This window comes from Pan troglodytes, chromosome 6 (genome assembly GCF_028858775.2).
Source record: "Pan troglodytes isolate AG18354 chromosome 6, NHGRI_mPanTro3-v2.0_pri, whole genome shotgun sequence".
Classification (NCBI taxonomy): Eukaryota; Metazoa; Chordata; class Mammalia; order Primates; family Hominidae; genus Pan; species Pan troglodytes.
The window spans coordinates 109,461,527-109,481,730 of NC_072404.2; the positions used below are offsets into that span (position 1 = coordinate 109,461,527).

The window sequence follows — 20,204 nt, forward strand, 5'->3', positions numbered from 1 at the left end:
TCCCTCTCTTCTTTCCTTTTTTTTCCTTTTTGAGATGGGGTCTCACTGTGTTTCCCAGGCTGGAGTGCAATGGTGCAAGCAAAGCTCACTGCAGCCTCTGACTCCAGGGCTCAAGTGATCCTTCCACTTAAGCCTCCCGAATAGCTGGGGCTACAGGTGTGCCCCACCACACCCGGCTCATTTTATTAATTCTTGGTAGAGACCAGGTCTCTCTCTGTTGCCCAGGCCAGTCTCGAACTCCTGGCCTCAAGCGATCCTCCCACCTCGGCCTCCCAAAGGACTGGGATTACAGGTACGAGTCACTGCGCCCAGGCTTTTCTCCCTTTTGACTCATTTTGAGGCCCCCGTCGTAGGGTATACGCCCTGGGAGTCGGGGGTCTTTCAGTATAGGGAACCACCGAGATGCGGGCCCTCCGAAGTCCTAGAGAGGGCGCCTCGGCCGCCGGCACACGCCACACTTCCGGCCTTTGTGGGCCGCAGCGACGGCGGTCTGCGGCTGTCGGTTCTGTTTGTTGCTGTCACTGCTGTTTGTTCCTGCCAGCGGCTAGGTGTGTAGTTGCTTGGGGCTCCTAGCACGAGGCCTCTGTCCCCAGGCACGCAGCGCCAGTCTCCGGCTGTTGCGCCCTGGGCGCCGCCTCTCTCCGGCCCCCCTTTGTTTCCTGAGCCAGCTGGGAAGACTAAAAGGGTGGGGGCTGGGAGCGGCCCATGGTTCGACCCCTCTTTTCAGGCATCCTTGGAGCATGCAGGCTGCAGATTTCAGGCCGACCCCGCTAGCACCAAAGTCCATGCTGCTGTCCGTGGCAGCTCAGTTTGAAAATGGCCTGGTAGAAAGTCCAGGTTGTTGAACTGGTAAACGCACTCTGCATCCCTTGACTTGAAGTTTTCATTATTCTCTAACGTGCACTTACCCCCAGTAGAGAGCAAATGAAGATTCATACAAGAAATACTGCCTTTCCCAAAATGGGACATTCCAGCAAGGGTGCCGGTACTGACTTGGGTTAGCTTAAGAGAGAGATGCAGTTGAAAAGCTTGTCGGCAGGGATCAGGGAAGACTTCCACTAAGTGGTGTGTATTCAAAGGAGAGGTAGGAATTGGTTAGGTGGACGACATGCTCCACCATCCAAAAAGAACATTCCAGATGGAACTCAGGCAAAAGCACAAAGCTCGAAAAGTCAGAAGTGCAGGGAAAGTGGTAAATATTTCGACACCATCCAGATAAATGGTTGTTTTTGGTTTTTTGGGATGGGGGACAGGGTCTTGCTCTGTTGCCCAGGCTGTAGTGCAGTGGCAAGATCTCGGCTCACTGCAACCTCCGTCTCCCGGGTTCAAGCGATTCTCCTGCCTCAGCCTCCCCAGTAGCTAGAATTACAGGCGCCTGCCACCAAGCCCAGCTAATTTTTGTATTTTTAATAGAGACAGGGTTTTGCTATGTTGGCCAGGCTGGTCTCGAACTCCTGACCTCAGTGATCCTCCCACTTCGGCCTCCCAAATTGCTGGGATTACAGGCGTGAGCCACCTTCCCCGGCCCCATCCTGATAAATGTTTATTCTCTGTCGGGGAGTGGTGATTAAGATCTGTGTGACCACAGATCACTTCTGCTCAAAATAGCCAAGCCCCTTAAAAAATAAAGGTTTGTTTTCTAGAAATGGTATAGCAGGAGAACTGACTGCCACTTACTGGCCAATTTATTTAACCTTTCTGACTTTCAAATCCCTTGTTTCTAGGGGCATAGCAATAATATCTTGTAATAGGGAGGAATGGATTAGGTTAATTTGTAGAAAGCATCCACCACAGTGTGTGTGGCAGGTAGTATTAATACGTCGGAGGTTTATCATTGTTTTTACTGTTAATAATCATTAAAAATGTGATAGTATCCCTTCCCATTATGGAGCCTCCTTCTCTGTACAGTAAGCAATGTGGAAAGAGGAAGAGGAGTAAATTCCAGAAAGTGTTAAGAAAGATGTATGTAGAAATGATAGCAACCTATTCAATTTTCACAAAATTTGAATAGGGCATCATACTGTCTCTTACTATACCCATAAAATATCTTGTAGCATTTTTATCTGAGTGAAAGCAAGCATGATAATGTATCTTTTAAAAAATAAATATACTTTGTAAATCACTTTTTTTTTTTTTTTTTGAGACAGGGTCTGGCTGTTTTGCCCAGAATGGAGTGCAGTGGCGTGATGGTCTCGGCTGACAGCAGCCTCGACCTCCTGGGCTCAAGCCTTGGCCTCCCAAAGTGCTGGGATTACAGGTATGAGCCACCATGCCCAGCCCTCCCTTTCTTTTGTGTCTTTGGATTTGTCTTTGTGGAGAGGGTACCAGGTAGGTCTTTTTTCCTCTGAGCAATTATTAAACCTGTGTTCCTTATGAACTGTATTGTTCTGTTTGAAAGCCCCTGTCTGGCACACAAAACAAGACCAAAATTAATAGAGTTGGGCAAACTACCGAAAACTATATATATTTGCAATCAAAACTTCAAGAAAAAGCAATAACAATCCTCATTAAAGAGGTTAGCACTGGCCAGGTGTGGTGGCTCACGCCTGTAGTCTTAGCACTTTGGTAGACCAGTGCAGGAGGATGGCTTGAGCCCGGGAGTTCCAGACCAACCTGGGCAACATGGCAAAACCTCGTCCCTACCAAGAAAATATACAAAAATTCCCTGGGTATAGTGGCACACGCCTGTAGTCCCAGCTACTCAGGAGGCTGAGATGGGAGGATTGCCTGAGCCCAGGAGTTTGAGGCTGCAGTGAGCTGTGATCACATCACTGCACTCCAGTCTGGGTGACGGAGGAAGACTCAGTCAAAAAAAAAAGAAAAAAAAAAGGTAGGAGCTTTCCTCAAACATCTTCTCTGTCCATTCAAATGTCTGTGTTGTAACTGAATCGCAGGGTTCAGTCACTTGCTGTTTGCAGAGTCTGATTAACAAGAGCAAAGTGTGGTATAAAGTGACCTTTTTTTTTTTTTTTTGAGACAGAGTCTCACTCTGTTACCCAGGCTGGAGTGCAGTGGCACGATCTCGGCTCACTGCAACCTTTGCCTCCCGGATTCAAGCGATTCTCCTGCCTCAGCCTCCCGAGGAGCTGGGATTACAGGCGCCCGCCGCCACACCTAGCTAAGTTTTCTATTTTTATTAGAAACGGCGTTTCACCATGATGGCCAGGCTGACCTCGAACTCCTGACCTCAGGTGATCTACCTGCCTCAGCCTCCCAAAGTCCTGGGATGTCAGGCGTGAGCCACCATGCCCGGCCAGTATCTGTAGCTCTTAGCCCTGGGTTAGTTTCTCCAGAGGAACACCTTCCAGTCTCCTTCCTGAAAAGTCCAAGCCCAGCCGCCACTCTGTACCAACAGAAGTAAAGACTTAACCATTGAAGGTGGGAGAAGGAAGGTTAGGGCTGCCCATCCATGGTGGGTCTGAGATCCCACACCCCTCAGGCCAGCAATCAGACCCCGCTGGCCTGAGGAATACCGGGCACAGTTGAGGGTGTGGACGCTACAGAGAAAACAAGAGGATTAAATAGATATTTACCTCCCGAATGGTGAGACCCTCCCTCATCCCTGCTCAGATGGCTACTTTTATCTAGAACAGGAGATGGCAAACGTTTTTCTATAAAGGGCCAGATAGGCAGGGCACAGTGGCTCACACCTGTAGGAGGTGGGAGGATCGCTTGAACCCAGGAAGCAGAGGTTGCAGTAAGCCAAGATCGTGCCACTGCCCTCAACCCTGGGTGACAGAGTGAGACCCCATAGCAAAAAAAAAAAAAAAAAAACAAAAAAAAACTAATTTTTGTCTGTAGGCGTAAGGGTTGCTGGCTCTTTCTCCCTCATGCAGCCTCCAAGATGTACTATGGAAATTTAGACATTTATGAATTGCCTTGCAATGGAAAAGGTAGTAACAGCAACTTCGAGAGTTCCTGCCAAGTTCTACCCCGAGTGGAACAAGTTGCTGATTGTTCCCTTCCCTGGATTTTAACCAAGGTGATAAATACAGTGGGAGGAGATATCTGGGAGAGGTAGAGGCTTTGACTCCAGACCTTGAGCTTTTTTTTTTTTTTTTTTTTTTTTGAGACAGAGTCTCACTCTGTTGCCCAGGCTGGAGTACAGTGTTGCAATCTTGGCTCACTACAACCTCTGCCTCCCCGGTTCAAGCGATTCTCCTGCCTCAGCCTCACAAGTAGCTGGGATTACAGGCGACCACCATCACCCCTGGCTAATTTTTGTATTTTTAGTAGAGACGGGGTTTTACTATGTTGGTTAGGCTGGTATCAAACTCTTGACCCCAAGTGATCCGCCCGCATCGGCCTTCCAAAGTGCTGGGATTACAGGCATGAGCCACTGTGCCAGCTGATCTTGAGTTTATGGAAGTCAGAAACTTTGTCCCTAAGCAATAAAAATAGTTTTTTTTTTCTTTTTCTTCCTTTTTTTTTTTTTTTTTTTTTGCCTTTGGGTTCAAGTGATCCTCCTGCCTCAGTCTCCCAAGTAGCTGGGACTACAGGTGCATGCCACCACACCTGGCTAATTTTTTATATTTTGTAGAAACAGGGTCTTGCTGGCTGGGCGCAGTGGCTCATGCCTGTAATCCCAGCACTTTGGGAGGCTGAGGCGGGTGGATCACCTGAGGTCAGGAGTTCAAGACCAGCCTGACCAACATGGTGAAACCCCATCTCTACTAAAAATACAAAAATTAGCTGGGTGTGGTGGTACATGCCTGCAATCCCAGCTACTTAGGAGGCTGAGGCAAGAGAATCAGTTGAACCCAGGAGGTAGAGGCTGCAGTGAGCCAAGATTATGCGATTGCACTATAGCCTGAGCAACAAGAGCAAAACTTTGTCTCAAAAAAAAAAAAAAAAAAAACCAGGGTCTTGCTTTGTTGCCCAGGCTGGTCTTGAACTCCTGGCTCAAGTGATCCTCCTGCCTCGGCCTCCCAAAATGCTGGGATTACAGGTTTGAGCCACCACCCCGCCCCCACCTTTCTTAGTTGCAGGGGCAGAATGGGGGTTTGGAATACAAAAGAGCTGTTCCTGCTACTTACACATACATATTTTTAAGCAAGTCAGTTCTCCTAGCTAAGTCTTAATGTCTTTATCTCTAAAATGGGGATAACTCACCCTACCTCATTGGGTATTTGTGTAGATTAATAAAATAACAGGTAAAAATCCCTGTCATATCAAGGGTGTTCAAAAAATGGCAAATATTATCATTCTGATTTATCTAGACAAGGAAACTCCAAGATGTTAAGGCATCATCCAAAGGGCACACAGCTCATTAGGGGTAGGAGCAGGAATACAATTTGTTTTCTTGACTCTCCAGCTAATATTCTTGCTTCTAACCTGTACTACTTGAAAAGGAGGCTTTAGTTCTTTTTATTGTATTTATTTATGTATGTATGTATTTATTTATTTATTTATTTATTTTGAGATGGAGTTTTGCTCTTGTCGCACAGGCTAGAGTGCAATGGCGCCCTGTCACCTCACTGCAACCTCCACCTCCAGGGTTCAAGCAATTCTCCTGCCTCAGCCTCCCAAGTAGCTGGGATTACAGGCGCGTACCATCATGCCTGGCTAATTTTTGTATTTTTAGCAGAGACAAGGTCTCACCATGTTGGCCAGGCTGGTCTCGCCTGACCTGGGGTGATCCACCTACCTCAGCCTCCCAAAGTGCTGGGATTACAGGCGTGAGCCACCACACCCGGCCTAGTTCTTTTTTTTTTTTTTTTTTTTGAGAAAGAGTTTCTCTCTTATTGCCCAGACTGGAGTGCAATGGCACCATCTCGACTCACTGCAACCTCCGCCTCCCAGCTCAAGCGATTCTCCCGCCTTAGCCTCCAGAGTAGCTGGGATTACAGGTGCCCACCACCAGGCCCGGTTAATTTTTTGTATTTTTTTAGTAGAGACAGGGTTTCACCATGTAGGTCAGGCTTGTCTCAAACTCCTGACCTCAGGTGATCCACCCGCCTCAGCATCCCAAAGTGCTGGGATTGCAGGTGTGAAGTACCGCACTTGGCACCCCCTCCTTTTTTTTTTTTAACCATGTTTGAATTGCTAAGGTAAGAAAAGTGTCAGGGCTGCAGGATGTTAGGAAATAAAGGTTCTCCCCTTTTCTTTCTTTCTTTTTTTAGAGACAGGATCTCGCTCTGACACCCAGGATGGAGTGCAGTGGTGTGATCGTACCTCATTATAGCCTCCAACTCTTGGCCTCAAGCGATCCTCCTGCCTCGGTCTCCCAAGTAGCTAGGACTATAGGCACATGCCACCACGCTCAGCTAATTTTTGTATTTTTTGTAGACACAGAATCTTCCCATGTTGCTCAGGCTGATCTCAAACTCCTGGCCTCAAGCAATCCTCCCGCCTCAGCCTCACAAATTGCTGGGATTACAGGTGTGAGCCACCATGCCCCACCCCAGTTCTCCCCTTTTCTAACACCACCCTTCCTACCACCTTGGTTTCTGCTGCAGACAACAGGCCCTCTCCTATCACGGCCAGACTTTGAGCAAAGCTGGCTTTTCTGCACCACATAGTACAGGAGGTATTGGCAAGCACCACTCCTGCCCCACCTTTGCCCCTCCTCCCTACTCTTCCCCCATCCATCTCCACCCCCAGTCTCACCCCCTCCGGATGCAGGCTCTCTTCCCCTGAGCAGAGCTGCTCTTCCTGGGCAGTTACAAAGATTCTTTGTAATGTGTTTACAGGAGGAGGGGGTGAGAGCGGGGCCTGGCTGTACTGATGGGCCCACCAGCCCTGTTTACATAAGCAGAGAAGGAGCCAAAACAGATGACCCTGTAGCTCAGGGACCTAGATTAAACACATAACCAAAGTCCAGAGCCCTGTGCCCCAGCCGCCCAGTTCCTAGGCTACACCACACAGAAGCAGCATGGAGGAGCCTCTTGACCCAGGGAGGGTTGTTGACTCGGCTGGGTGAGAGATGTTTGCACAGAGAGGGAACTAGCAGGGCCATCTGGCTGTTCTGCTAAGCGCTGGGCATTTGCAGGTCAGGCACCCTCAGGATTCCAGGGCCCCTGGGAAGGCAGCCCCAGCCAATACTGTTTCTTCTTTGGGGAAATTTCTAAAACATTGTTATTTTTACATTTTCGCCCGGTAATTATACCCAACCCAAATAAACTGTGAAGTTTTATTTTGCGAGGTGATGAGAAATGCAGTTCTCCGCATTTAAAACATGGCGATGGCTGGCACCTAAAAGTCCTCTGCAGTTTACAAAGCATTGCCACCTCCACAATGTCATACCGTCCTCAGAGTAGCTAAGTGGGTAGCTATTTGCCAAAATCATCCCTATTTTACAGATGAGGGAGTCAAGACTTAGAGAGGTCAGGTCATTTGCACAAACCACACGCCCAACAAGAGTGACTCCAAATTTTACACCCGTACTACTCTGACCCCTACTTCCTCTCCATTGGGCTGTAAAATAAGGCAAGAAGAGAGCTTGTTCCAATACATAATCACCTTGCAGGTGGCTCCCAGGAGAGAGTGTCACATCTCATCTCAGACATGCTGGAAGCCAAAGTGGTCAGCCTCAAGGGGCACCATAGAGGGCCCTGCAGTCCACCCAAGGACACCACCAGCGGGGCGTTCCCAGTACGCCACTCAAAGCCTTACGTGGAGAGGCCAGGCGCGGTGGCGCAGACCTGTAATCCCAGCACTTTAGGGAGGCTGAGGCGGGTGGATCACCAAGGTCAGGAGTTCGAGACCAGCCTGGCCAACATGGCGAAACCCTGTCTCTATTAAAAATATAAAAATTAGCTGGGTGTGGTGGCAGGCACCTGTAATCCCAGCTACTTGGGAGGCTGAGCAGGAGAATCACTTGAACCTGGGAGGCGGAGGTTGCAGTGAGCTGAGATTGCCCCATTGTGCACCAGCCTGGGCAACAAGAATGAAACTCCGTCTCAAAAAAAGAAAAAAAAGAGAAAAGAAATAAAATGCCTTATGTGGAGAGACTGAGCCCCCAACTATGTGAAACTGCATGAAACATACACAGAGCATCCCACCACTAGCTGAAATCATGGAGATAAGAGAGGGAACGTGTTTAGAATCACAGAAACTTTCCTCCAAGTTTGTTTCCTCTTGTCTCCTCGTGGGCTTTGTCTCCCCGCATTCAAACCTGTACAATCTACCTGAAGCCATTACCTGAGTCCCAATTAGTGCTCTTTCTACTTTCTCCTACTTCTTTATCCTCCCTTTTACAACCCAAAACACCAAACCTACCCGAAAGGCATCATCATTCCATCTTCTTCGCCGCCTTTGTCTCTCTGCCTCTTTTTTTTGTTGTTTGTTTGTTTGTTTTGTTTTGTTTTGAGACAGGGTCTCACTGTGTGGCCCAGGCTGGAGTACAGTGGCACGATCTAGTCTCACTGCAGCCTCAGTCTACTGAGCTCAAGCGATCTTCCCACCTCAGCCTCCTGAGTAGCTAGGACCACAGGCACGCACCACCACACCTGGCTAATTTTTTAAATTTTTTGTAGAGACAAGGCCTCAGTATGTTACCCAGGCTGGTCTCAAACTCCTGGTCTCAATGATCCTCCCACATTGGCCTCCCAAACTGTCGGGATTACAGGTGTGAGCCACCAGGCCCGGCCTGTCTCTGTCTCTTAACCCCAACTCTACTGCTCCATCCAAATAGCTTTGCCCAGTTTCACTGATTAGAACTTCTCTGCCACCCAAAGGTCCCAGCTCTGCTCCCATCACCCTTAGTCCAGCCCCAGCATCTGGCTCAGCCACCAGGTCCTCCTGGGCTTTTCTTTCTTGTCACTGTCAAATCCTGGTTCCCCTGCCTTCTCCTCAATTTATGTATTTATTGTTTATACACACACACACACACACACACACACATATATATATATATATATTTTTTTTTTTGAGATGGAGTCTCGCTCTGTCGCCAGGCTGGAGTGCAGTGGCATGATCTTGGCTCACTGCAACCTCTACCCCCCAGATTCAAGCGATTCTCCTGCCTCAGCCTCCCAAGTAGCTGGGACTACAGGCGCCCGCCACCACACCCAGCTAATTTTTGTATTTTTAGTAGAGACTGGGTTTCATCATGTTGGCCAGGATGATCTCAATCGCTTGACCTCATGATCCGCCCACCCACCTCAGCCTCTCGAAGTGCTGAGATTACAGGCATGAGCCACCGTGCCTGGCCCTTTTTTTTTTTTTTTTTTTTTTTTTTTAACAGAGTTTTTGCTCTTGTTCCCCAGGCTAGAGTGCAGTGGCGCAATCTCGGCTCATTGCAACCTCCACCTCCCAGGTTCAAGTGATCCTTCTGCCTCAGCCTCCTGAGTAACTGGGATTACAGGTGCGCACCACCACACCTGGCTAATTTTTTAAATATTTTTAGTAGAGAGAGGGTTTCACCATGTTAACCAACCTGGTCTCGAACTCCTGACCTCAAGTGATCCACCCACCTTGGCCTCCCAAAGTGCTGCGATTACAGGCATGGGCCACTGCGCCCAGCCTGTATTTTATTTATTTTGAGACAGAGTCTCACTCTGTTGCCCAGGCTAAAGCGCAGTGGCACAATCTCTCCTCCTCCGGGGTTCAAGTGATTCTTGTTCCTCAGCCTCCCAAGTAGCTGAAATTACAGGCATGTGCCACCACGCGTGGCTAATTTTTTTGTATTTTAGTAGAGACAGGGTTTCGCCATGTTGGCCAGGCTGGTCTCGAACTCCTGACCTCAAGGGATCCACCTGCCTCAGCCTCTCAAAATGCTGGGATCACAGGCGTTAGCCACCATGCCCTGCCCCAACCCCAATTTATTCTTTAGTGATCACGTTTCTGTAACAACTGTGTGACTGTGTTTTGCAGCTTTTAAAATAGTTTTACGCAAATGCATATAGAGGTACCTTCATACAGAGTCTCATTTACAAGTTAACTTCGCCTCCCCGTAGGATCTGTGTTCATTTCCTGCTGAAATTGCTAAATGTGGCTTGTTTTTTTCCGTCTTCATCTTCAATGTGCCTGCATTCTTCCTGCTATCATGCTTTTAACCAACCTACATTCAGGTCTTTCATTACCTTCCTGATAAAGTGCTATTTATAAGTTTTCAGTACTCTTTCTACTTTGAAGCCCTGACTTCTTTTCCCCCAACCACTTTATTCTCTCTCTACAGTCACTGGTTTTTTGTTTTTGTTTTTGTTTCGTTTGTTTGTTTTTTTTTGAGATGGAGTCTCACTGTGTTGCCCAAGCTGGTCTTAAACTCCTGGGCTCAAGCCCTCCTCCCACCTCAGCCTCCCGAGTAGCTGGGATTACAGACGTGAACAACCACACTGGCTCTTCTCTGTCTACATTCAGCACCACCATAGATTATTTTTTGTTTTTTTGGGTTTTGTTTTGTTTTGTTTTGTTTGAGACAGAGTCTCCCTCTGTTGCCCAGCCCAGAGTACAGTGTACAGTGGCGCGATATTGGCTCACTGCAACGTCTGCCTCCTGGGCTTAACTGATTCTCATTCCTCAGCCTCCAGAGTGGCTGGGAATGCAGGCGTGCACCACCACACCCGGCTGATTTTTGTATTTTTAGTAGAAATGGGGTTTCACCATGTTGGCCAGGCTGGTCTCAAACTCCTGACCTCAAGTGATCCACCTGCCTCAACCTCCCAAAGTGCTAGGATGACAGGCGTGAGCCACGCACCTGGCCCACCATAGATTGTTAAAATCAGACTGTGACTCCTGGAACCAGATACTGGAAGGATCATGTTGCAGGTAAATGACAGCTTACTTCCTGGCCACCGCCCTGGGCTGCCTGGATATGTTTGCACATCCACCCTGCTCTGCCTTATGCCATAGGCCCCTTGGAGCAATGACAGTTCTTTTCATTTATAAACTATTCAGGTATTTAGAGGAAGTTCCAAGTTGGTCCAGCTGCTCTCCAGATTCCAGCCCAACTCTGAGATGTGTCCCCACACTGTGTGTTCTCTGTCCTCTTACATTTGTCCTGTACCAACGGCAAAACTGGGGAGGCCCTGCTAGAAATGACCCCCAGTTTGCATGTGATGGAAACCCCAGGGATCAGAGAAGTTTGAGCATTGCATGCTAGGGTTGAATCCCAGGATTTCAAAGGAAGTCATGCAAAATTTATAGAATGTGAGCCAAGAGCAGTGGCTTTGTTGTTGTTGTTGTTGTTGTTGTTGTTGTTGTTGTTGACAGAGTTTTTGCTCTTGTTGCCCAGGCTGGAGTGCAGTGGTGCTATCTCAGCTCACTGCAACCTCCACCTCCCAGGTTCTCCTGCCTCAGCCTCCTGGGTAGCTGGAACTACAGGTGCGTGCCAACACACCATGCTAATTTTTTTTTTTTTTTTGAGATGGAGTCTTGCTCTGTCGCCCAGGCTGGAGTGCAGTGGTGCGATCTCGGCTCACTGCAAGCTCCGCCTCCCGGGTTCACACCATTCTCCTGCCTCAGCCTCCCAAGTAGCTGGGACTACAGGTGCCTGCCACCATGCCCGGCTAATTTTTTGTATTTTTTTTTTTTAGTGGAGACAGGGTTTCACTGTGTTAGCCAGGATGGTCTCGATCTCCTGACTTCGTGATCCGCCTGCCTCGGCCTCCCAAAGTGCTGGGATTACAGGCGTGAGCCACTGCGCCCAGCCAATTTTTTGTATTTTTAGTAGAGACGGGGTTTCACCATGTTAGCCAGGATGGTCTCTATCTCCTGACCTCATGATCTGCCCACCTTGGCCTCCCAAAGTGCTGGGATTACAGGCATGAGCCATCGCGCCCGGCCTCATAAGTCAGGTTTTATAAGCATAGGTTAATGAGAGCGATTGGCTCTTGAAATGAGGTGATGGCAGGAGGTGTGATCTGACTGAGTCCTGTCATGGGGTGATGCCAGAACTCAATCTGATTGGATCCTGGATCCTGCCATGTGGTGTCCACTTCTTAATTCAGTCCCCCTCTTCAGTCCGAGCACTTAGGTTCCGCCCTGTGGTTGCATGCTTGGTTCATCTGGGCGTGCTCAGGTTACCTGACCTTCACCCAGGGGTCCATGGCAACTGAAAAACAACTCACAATTTTGTTACATAAAAGTCGAATCAGATTGATCTGATGCATTTACACTTCGTGTACTGTAGACAGAGGATGCCCTCTCATTGGCCCTGATGCAAAGTAGGCGAGCCCCAAAATGGGGCTTAGCCCACAAGGTTTCTTGGCTTTGCCCAGGAAAAAATCCAAGGTCAAGCCAGAGGGAGAAGAAAATTGCTTTATGGAAGAGGCAGTGTTACAGCTGCAGTGGTGTTACAGCTCCATGACTGCTCCTGCAGAGCAGGGAGCAGTATCTCAGGACAGTTTTGCAGTCATATTTATGCCTACTTTTTTGGTTTTTTTTGAGACTGAGTCTCACTCTGTTGCCCAGGCTGGAGTGCAGTGGCACCATCTCTGCTCACTGCAACCTCCGCCTCCCAGGTTCAAGCGATTTTCCTGCCTCAGCCCCACTAGTAGCTGGGATTACAGGTGCGCACCATCACACCCAGCTAATTTTTTGTGTTTTTTTAGTAGAGACGGGCTTTTGCCATGTTGGCCAGGCTGGTCTCGAACTCCTGACCTCAAGTGATCCACCTATCTCAGCCTCCCAAAGTGCTGGAATTACAGGTGTGAGTGTGAGCCACCACACCTGGCCTACCTACTTTTAATTACGTGTAGATTAAGGGGCAGTTAGTGCAGAAATTACTAGGGAAGAGGTAGTAACTTCTAGGTTGTCAGCTCATTGCCATGGAAAGGGGTGGTAACTCCCGGGTGTTGCCATGGCAACGGTAAACTGACATGGCACTCTGGTGGGCATGTCTTATGGAAAGCTGCTTCTGCCCTGGCCCCATTTTAGCTAATCCTCAATTTGGTCCACTGTCCAAGCCCCACCTGCAGAGTCAAGTCCCTCCTCCCACCTCAGCACTGCTAGAAAAGAGCTTCAGGATGGAGCCACACATGCCACTCAAGCCCAAGGGTCAGTCAACAGCCCACAGCCCTAAACTCATCTGTGTCCAATGCCAGACCCAGCAACTGCTGATTTACATGAATCAACTCCATCATGCAAGCCTCATGACATCCCAATGAGGTAGGTGCTGTTTGAATCCTCATTTTACACTTAGAGAAACTGAGGCTCTAAAAGTTCAAGTAACTAGACCAAGAGTACATGGTACAGACAAGATGAGAACCAAGACCATCTGAGTCCTGCGCCCCTCTACTACACACCATAGCTAGGAAGGATATGGCTTGGGCTGACTTGGGAATGAGGCCACAAGGCTGGGGGGCTGTTTGGTTTGTTTTGATTTGATTTGATTAGGCACCAATGTTCTCATAAACATCCGTATCCAGACGCAGGTGCTTTTGCAGTCACGTGACTGGACGTGGGCTAGGACTCTGTTGTCCGTGGCTGGAGTCCATAGCTGAGAACAAAGAAGGAAAAACTTCAGGAGGACACTCCCAGCCCACAGCACGGCACATCAAAGATCCCAGATGCCACCTACGTGACAGGCAGAAACGCTCGCGAGCTTTGCTTGCTCAGCCAGTTTTTCTGCTCCTCAAGTCTGGACGAAAGCAGCAAGAAAGAGAGAAAGGACTTGGTAGAAGCCAAAGAGAAAGGACTTTGCCTTCTGCCTATTGGTGGGGGCTTCCCTCTCCTCCTCCATGACTGGTTCCCTCGCCCCCTCACCATGAAGACAAGTGAGAATGTCTTCAAAACCTGGGGACAGAGGCTGGGTGCGGTGTCTCTCACCTGTGATCCCAGCACTTTGGGAGGCTGAGGTGGGCAGATCACTTGAGGCCAGGAGTTCAAGACCAGCCTGGCCAACATGGAGAAGCCTCATATCTACTGAAAATACAAAAAATTAGCTGGGCGTAGTGGCAGGCACCTGTAACCCCAGCTCCTGGGGAAGCTGAGGCAGGAGAATCACTTGAACCGGGAAGCAGAGGTTGGAGTGAACTGAGATTGCACCACTGCACTCCAGCCTGCACAACAGAGGGAGACTCCATCTCAAAAAAAAAAAAAAAAAGAGCAGGGGGCAGGGCGGGCAGGAGTCCCAGTCACCGGGGAGACTCCATATCTACAAAAAACCTCATCCTCGGCCAGGCACAGTGGCTCACACCTGTAATCCCAGCACTTTGGGAGGCCGAGGCAGGCAGATCACAAGGTCAGGAGATCAAGACCATCCTGGCCAACATGGTGAAACCCCATCTCTACTAAAAATACAAAAATTAGCTAGGTGTGGAAGCACAGGCCTGTAGTCCCAGCTACTCAGGAGGCTGAGGCAGGAGAATCACTTGAACCCAGGAGGCGGAAATTGCAGTGAGCCGAGATCACGCCACTGCACTCCAGCCTGGCGACAGGGCAAGACTCAAAAACAAACAAACAAAAAAAAACCCCTCAACCTCTAGTTGAGCATTATTTTAAATAGGAGACTCTCGTGCCTAGGCAGGTGGCGGGTGATTCAACAAAGCCACTAAGAGGGGAAGGTGGCCAGGGAGGGGCAGGAGCACCACAGGAGGTCCACGTTCCAGCCATTTGAGTGGCCAAGGGTGCCTGAGTTTGTCACAGATCAAATGGACCCAGGAGCCAGGTAGCTGGACTTGAGTTGTCCAACTGGTGCCCCCACCCAAGAATCTCCACAAAAGGAGGTTGTGCAGTGCCCTGCTAGGGGCAGAAGGCAGAACGACTGGGACAGGGGACTGAGTAGTAAGCAGGCCCCCAAGGCCCCCTGAGGATTTCATCCCTGAACACCACAAGCCAACGTTTGTGTGGCTGACGCACAGTAGCGGTAGACTGTGTTTTCCAAAAGTGACCTTGGCAGCGTTTTTGGTCCCACATGCAATTCCAGAACCACATCACTTCCCATCAAAAGGTGGCATCTGGCTGGGTACCATGGCTCATGCCTGTAATCCCAGCCCTTTAGGAGGCCAAGGTGGGCAGATCACCTGAGGTCAGGAGTTCGAGACCAGCCTGGCCAACATGGCCGTCTCTACTAAAAATACAAAAATCAGCGGGGCACGGTGGCAGGCACCTGTAATCCCAGCTACTCAGGAGGCTGAGGCAGGAGGATTGCTTGAACCCGGGAGGTGGAGGTTGCAGTGAGCCGAGATCGAGTTACTGCGCTCTAGCCTGGGCGACAAAAGTGAGACTTAGTCTCAAAAAAAAAAAAAAAAGATGGCATCGCCAGGCATGGTGCCTGTAAAACCAGCACTTTGGGAGGCCAAGGCAGGAGTATCCCTTTAGCCCAGGAGTTTAAGACCAGCTTAGGCAACATAGTGAGACCCCATCTCTAACAAAAAATAAAATAAAATTAGCTGGGTGTGGTGGCGTGCACCTGTACTCCCAGCTACTCAAGAGGCTGAGGTGGAAGGATTGCTTGAACCCAGGAGTTTGAGACCAGCCTGGGCAACATAGTGAAACCCCCATCTCTACAAAAAAAATTTAAACATTAGCCGGGCATAGTTGCTCATGCCTGTAGTCCCAGCTACACGGGAAGATGAGGTTGGAGGATCACTTGAGCCCAGGAGGTCGAGGCTGCAGCGAGTCATGATTGTACTCCAGCCTGGGTGACAAGATTGAGACCCTGTGTCATAAAAAAAGAAAAAAAGAGGGGGGAACATATTTTCCCTTCCCTTGAAACTAGGTGTGACTTTATGACTGCCTCAAGGCATTGAATGCAGTGAAAGGGATGCTGAGTGCTTCTAAGATTAGGTTATAAAGGACATGTGGCCTTCATTCACCTGTCCCCTCTGTCTCTCTGTCACCCACTCCACTTCCTTCCTTCCCGTACCTCCTTCCTTCCCTCCCTTCCATTCCCTTCCCTTTCCTTTCCTTCCTTCCTTCACTCCCTCCCTCCCTCCCTTTCTTTCCTTCTTTCCCTCCTTCCCCTTTCCTTCTTTCCCTCCCTCCCTCCCTGCCTTCCTTCCTTCCTTTCCTCCCTCCCTCCCTACCTGCCTGCCCGCTCACCTGCTCTTCCTTCCTTCCTTCCTTCCTTCCCTTCCCTTCCTTTCCTTCCTTCCTTCCTTCCTCCTCTCTCTCTGTCTGGATACTTGTCCTTGGACCCCAGCCACCATCCTGTGAGGAAGCCCAGAGCACATGAAGAGACCACCTGCACATGTTCAGATCCACTGCCCCAGCTAAGATCTCCGCTGACAGCCAGACCAATCACCAATCTTAGGAGCTGGCGAGCCTTCAGATGGTCCAACCTTTGAGGCCCCCCAGAGGAGCCAGGTGGAGCATAGATGAGCCATCCATGTGGATCCCTCCACCAAATGGAAGATTTAGGAGCAAAATAAACAATGTTGTCATTGCTTTCACCCACGAAATTGTTGAATAATTTGTTTTGCTGCTTAAGTAGCTGGAACACTGTGTTACCAAGGGAAGAGCAACAACCAACAGGAGAGAATAGTTAAGTATGAGATTTTTGACCCTCTCCCTATCTGTCCACTTTGCTCAACACAACAGAGAAGCCACAGCTTCCAATAGGAAAATAGAGAGGGAAGGTGTCTCCAAGAGTCAGATCACTCACTCCTGCCACCCCAGGGAGAGGGAAGGTGTCTCCAAGAGTCAGATCACTCACTCCTGCCACCCCAGGGAGAGGGAAGGCGAGGAGGAAAAGCATAGATGAAAGTACCCTTCCCACAGCAGGTTCCCCAGCCACAGCCCTAGCCGACAGTAAAGAAAACTCAGGCTGGGCACGGTGGCTCACGCCTGTAATCCCAACACTTTGGGAGGCCGAGGTGGACGGATCGCTGGAGGTCAGGAGTTCGACACCAGCCTGGCCAACATGGCGAAATCCCATCTCTACTAAAAATACAAAAACTAGTCAGGCAGGTGGCACATGCCTTTAATCCCAGCTACGTGGTAGGCTGAGGCACGATAATCGCTTGAACCTGGGAGGCGGAGGTTGCAGTGATCCCAGCCTCGGTGACAAAAGCAAAAACTCCGTCAAGAAGAAAGAAGATGACTCAGTAAAATGGGACCTTTGGAATCAGATATAAGACTTGGGTTTGTTTTTTTTGTTTTGTTTTGTTTTTTTTAAGACAGAGTTTCGCTCTTATTGCCCAGGCTGGAATGCAATGGTTCAATCTCGGCTCACCGCAACCTCCACCTCCTGGGTTCAAGCGATTCTCCTACCTCAGCCTACTGAGTAGCTGGGATTACAGGCATGCGCCACCATGCCCAGCTAATTTTGTATTTTTAGTAGAGGCGGGGTTTCTCCGTGTTGGTCAGGCTGGTCCCGAGCTCCTGACCTCAGGTGATCTGCCCGCCTTGGCAGCAGCACCCCATCTGGAGTGGCCACTGCCATGATGCTGGCTGCAGTGAGTGAGGCACAGCTGGGATCGCAGCACTCCACAGAGCTGGAGGGAGCTGGGAACACATGGAAGCCCCCACTCCTTCCAAGTTGGAGGGACAGGAGACCCTCCCTCCCAGGAGTAGCTGCAGCCACCCAGTCACAGCCGCAAACCCGGGCTCCCCTTCAGCATTGACTCCACCGGCTTTCACAACACAGAAGTCAAACTTAGGCAACCACAGTTTCTAGGGTGCCCTTCAGGAACTTTTATTTGTTCAGGGCAGCCAGCCAATTTTTAAGCACAATGTCTCTTTGTAATCATAAATCATTACGTTTCATGATTCTTTCAACACTTTCATCTTTGAGTCCTTTCAAAACTCTTGGGTGGATACCACCTGATCTTGTCAGCTGAGCTTGTTTGCTGACAGGTCTAGAACCGTGGGGTTACAAACGTTATTGCCTATATTCCCTCTGACTATCTGTGGGACCAGTAATCTCATTTCTTGGAATCCATCCTTAGGAAGTAATCAAAGATGTCGAGGCCAGGGGCGGTGGCTCACACTTGTAATCCCAGCACTTTGAGAGGCTGAGGTGGGTGGATCACTTGAGGCCAGGAGTTCGAGACCAGTATGGCCAACATGGTAAAACCCCATCTCTACTAAAAATACACAAATTAGCCAGGCATGGTGAGTGCACACCTGTAATCCTAGCTACTTGGGAGGCTGAGGCATGAGAATCACTTGAGCCCAGGAGGCGGAGGTTGCAGTGAGCCGAGATCACGCCATTGCACTCCAACATGGCAACTGAGGGAAACTCTCTCAAAAAAAAAAGAAAGAAAAGAGGCCAGGTGCAGTGACTCACACCTGTAATCCTAGCACTTTGGGAGGCCGAGGCTGGCGGATCACTTCCTGCCTCTGCCACCCCTGAGACAGCAAGAGCAACCCTTCCTCTTCCTCCTCAGCTTACTCAGTGTGAAGACGATGAGTATGAAGACCTTGATGATGATCTATTTCCACTTACTGAATAGTAAATATATTTTCTCTTCCTTAAAAAACAGTGTTCACATGATATGAATGTAGCAGATACTTCCAGGATACCAGCCTCCTCTTCAATACAACTGCAACTATGGTTTTGAACAGTGTTTAAAATAATATCAATAAATATTTATTTGTATATGAAAACAGGAAAAAGGTAAACTAAAGCCATGGGGATTGTGTTAGGGTGGAGACATTACCGGTAATTATTTTTCTCCATTTTGCAAATTTCCTTTAATGATACTGTCGTTGCTTCTTTTTTGGATACAGAGTCTAGCTCTGTCCCCAGGCTGGAGAGCAGTGGCACGATCTCGGCTCACTGCAACCTCCGCCTCTGGAGTTCAAGCGATTCTCCTGCCTCAGCCTCCCAAGTAGCTGGGACTATAGGCGTGTGCCACCACGCCCAGCTAATTTTTGTATTTTTAGTAGAGACGGGGTTTCACCATATGGGCCAGGATGATCTCAATCTCTTGACTTCGTGATCCACCCACCTTGGCCTCCCAAACTGCTGGGATTACAGGCATGAGCCACCGTGCCCGGCCCTTTTTTTCTTTTTTGAGATGGGATCTTGCTCTGTGGCCCAGACTGGGGTGCAATGGCACAATCATAGCTCACTGCAGCCTCAACCTCCTGGGCTCAATCTATCCTTCTACCTCAGCCTCCCAAGCAGCTGGGACCACTGGCACACACTACCCTGCACCCAGCTAATTTTCGTATTTTTTGTAGAGAGAGGGTCTCATTACGTTGCTTAGGCTGGTCTCCAACTCTTGGGCTCAAGAATCCTCCCGTCCCAGCCTCCTGAAGTGCTAAGATTACAGGCTTGAGTCATCGTGTCTGGCCCTGTCATTGCTTTTTAGTTTTCAAACATTTTTTAAAAAGTAAATCTGGCCGGGCACAGTGGCTCACGCCTGTAATTCCAGCACTTTGGGAGGCTGAGGCGGGTGGATCACAAGGTCAGTAGATCGAGACCATCCTGGCCAATATAGTGAAACCCTGTTCTCTACCAAAAATACAAAAATTAACCAGGCATGGTGGTGTGCGCCTGTAGTCCTAGGTACTCAGGAGGCTAAGGCAGGAGAATCGCTTGAACCTGGGAGGTGGAGGTTGCAGTGAGCCAAGATGGTGCCACTGCACTGCAGGCTGGGTGACAGAGCGAGACTCCATCTAAAAAAAAAAAAGTAAATCTCTCCAAGCAGTAAGAGTCATGCAACCAAGCTACTGGGTTTCTCCCATGAACTTGTCTCGGAACATAGTGGAAAGTCACAACCATTAAAGCCTGTAGTCCCCCCCACCCTTGCACAAGGTGGCCCCCTCTTATGCGTGCCTTACCCTGCAAGGCAAAGATGAAGGCTGTAACTGTGGTAGGTTGTGAAAGCACTTTGAAGGTAAAAGTGTCTGTTGTTACTCTGAAAACTCCTTTTAAACGGCTATAATAGCATATGCCACATGAGCAAAGCACAGAACCTTATAACTATGCTTGCTTGTGGAAAGACATCCCTTGTCCACGGGCCAAGTATTTGAAAATACCACTCCATATAGCTCCAGGGCCCTGAGAGAAGCTACCGTGGCAGCTTTGGGAAACCAGCCACCCTTGGCTTCACTTTGATCTTCCTCTGTCTACATCCTTGTTTCAGTTCCTTTGCCACAGACATACAATTACCAAGTACTATTATTGCTTGATAATAACTATAATTACTACAAGGACTGCCTGAGATGAAAAAGACAGGTGAAATCGAACTTTCACATGGACTGGTGTCTGAGCTGGAGAGTCTGTTTGAGTTTGAGTAGGGGAAAGCCTGAAACCCCCCACCACCCGCTCCCGTTAGTCCCTGCATTAACTAGGGGCGGACTGGGACCTGATCCTCCAAGCTGGAGGCTTGAAAACTCAAGGGCAGGCGCCTGGTCCAGCGATTCGG

At 49.2% G+C, this 20,204-nt stretch overlaps 1 long non-coding RNA gene across 4 annotated transcripts; it reads left to right on the top strand.

Moving 5' to 3' along the window:
* Positions 1–339: 339 nt before the first annotated feature.
* Positions 340–16,286, top strand: LOC107975883 (uncharacterized). Of its 4 annotated transcripts, XR_008536488.2 has the most exons (5): positions 340–548; positions 2,148–2,257; positions 10,172–10,710; positions 12,849–13,050; positions 13,311–16,286. It is a non-coding gene; the product is annotated as an uncharacterized LOC107975883 (long non-coding RNA). The 4 variants fall into 4 exon arrangements; XR_010158629.1 differs by lacking the exon at positions 10,172–10,710 and having other exon boundaries at positions 393–548; positions 2,148–2,328; XR_008536487.2 differs by lacking the exon at positions 10,172–10,710 and having other exon boundaries at positions 436–548.
* The last annotated feature ends 3,918 nt before the right edge of the window (positions 16,287–20,204 follow it).